Source organism: Homarus americanus, unplaced genomic scaffold, assembly GCF_018991925.1.
Source record: "Homarus americanus isolate GMGI-L3 unplaced genomic scaffold, GMGI_Hamer_2.0 scaffold60541, whole genome shotgun sequence".
NCBI lineage: Eukaryota > Metazoa > Arthropoda > Malacostraca > Decapoda > Nephropidae > Homarus > Homarus americanus.
The window spans coordinates 557-2,500 of record NW_024747245.1 but is presented as its reverse complement, the minus strand read 5'-3'; the positions used below and the strand labels follow the sequence as shown (position 1 = coordinate 2,500).

General features: G+C 55.9%; 1 non-coding gene across 1 annotated transcript in view; it reads right to left on the bottom strand.

Moving 5' to 3' along the window:
* Positions 1-1,668, bottom strand: part of LOC121879529 — a 4,317-nt gene extending 2,649 nt beyond the window's left edge. The window contains exon 1 of the ribosomal RNA XR_006091359.1: positions 1-1,668. This exon is cut by the window's left edge and continues 2,649 nt beyond it. This is a non-coding gene — a ribosomal RNA (large subunit ribosomal RNA).
* Positions 1,669-1,944: the final 276 nt, after the last annotated feature.

Genomic DNA, 1,944 nt, shown 5'->3' with positions numbered 1-1,944 from the left:
CTTGAGCGCCATACCATTTTAAGGGCTAGTTGCTTCGGCAGGTGAGTTGTTACACACTCCTTAGCGGATTCCAACTTCCATGGCCACCGTCCTGCTGTCTATAGCAACCAACGCCTTTCAATGGGATCTGAATGAGCATTCATTTAGGCCCCTTAACTCGACGTTTGGTTCATCCCACAGCGCCAGTTCTGCTTACCAAAAGTGGCCCACTAGATACTCAGATTAGTCGCCGGAGCTTCAACCCTACAAGCAAGCTCGGCATCTCACCCATTTAAAGTTTGAGAATAGGTTGAGGACGTTTCGTCCCCAAGACCTCTAATCATTCGCTTTACCGGATGAAATTCACCCTGCGAGTTCCAGCTATCCTGAGGGAAACTTCGGAGGGAACCAGCTACTAGATGATTCGATTAGTCTTTCGCCCCTATACCCAGCTCCGACGATCGATTTGCACGTCAGAATCGCTACGGACCTCCACCAGAGTTTCCTCTGGCTTCATCCTGGCCAGGCATAGTTCACCATCTTTCGGGTCCCAACATATATGCTCATGGTACTTGCCGACTGCCCGCGAGCCTGCCCCGGTGCGCCTCCGCCGTTTACCGACGGCCCGCTTCCGGGGCCGGACAGCACCGCGGCGTCTTGGCAAGTCCCGGCCTGCGCCCCTTCCATGAGAAATTAAACTTCGACCATCGCCCTGACGACCTCCACCACACGCAACGTCCAGACGGGGAAAGTATCTCACCCGCTTGTCGCGGCGTGGCGTATAGCGCAGGCAACCGGTCGATCGCCCAAGACGCACGGAGAGCCTGTTACAGCTGCCCGGCGCCCGTCACTTTCATTTCGCCTTTGGGTTTAGGTAGGCCCATTGACTTGCACATGTTGGACTCCTTGGTCCATGTTTCAAGACGGGTCAGGTGGATCACGACCTTTTGCACCTTGACAAAACGCCGCCGAAGCGGCGGGCGCTCTTCTCGACGCCGTCGCAGGCAGGGACACCGGTGGTTCCCCGTCGCGGTCTCCCCAGACGAGCTGAAGAGAGCGGCGCGGTACCAGTCCGACCGGGCCTTCGACGTCCCCGGCAACGGGTGGCGGTGACCTACTACGGCGAAATACGCCCGCCACGACGCCAGCGTGAGGGGCGGCCAACATTTTTGGTCGCTCCAATTATAACCCCCACCCAGCCGACAGCGAGAGCTGAATCCCTCATTCGACCTTCGAGTTTCCACCCGTTTGCTCTTAACGGTTTCACGTCTTGAACTCTCTCTTCAAAGTTCTTTCAACTTTCCTCACGGTATTTGCTTCTGCTATCGGTCTCGTGGTCATATTTAGCCTTAGATGGAGTTTCCCACCTGCTTTGGGCTGCACTTTCAAGCAACCCGACTCTACAGAGAGGCCCTTTCCGACCGTCCCATCTGTACCCTCACGGGCGCCGCCATACGGGCCTGTCACCCTCCATGGGCAGTGGCCGCTTTCAAGCTTGACTTAGACGGTATGGGACGGCGTGCTGGACCCTCTGAAACGCAACACCCCTCGTGCCCGAAGACATCGAGGTTATACGCTGGGCTTTTCCCGGTTCAGTCGCCCTTACTAAGGGAATCCCTGTTGGTTTCTTTTCCTCCGCTTATTAATATGCTTAAATTTGGCGGGTAGCTCTCTCCTACTACGAGGTCGATCGTGGTCTCATCATCCTTAGGGGGAACAAGTTCCCCAACCACGAAGCGGAAGACGCTCTGCCACCGACTTTCTTCACCACCGACATTACCAGGCAGGAAGGTTTGAGGGCTTGTCGCGGGGGTACCAGCGGCCATGGCGCCGGCACTCCCACCCCTGACTCCGTTCCTTCTCATTGAGTGGTAAATAGCCAATAGGAAAAGTGTTCCAGCAGAACATCTCTCGCAGAGTCATATACACACACAGTTTTAATGCATATACGCTCGTGTTCCGCCT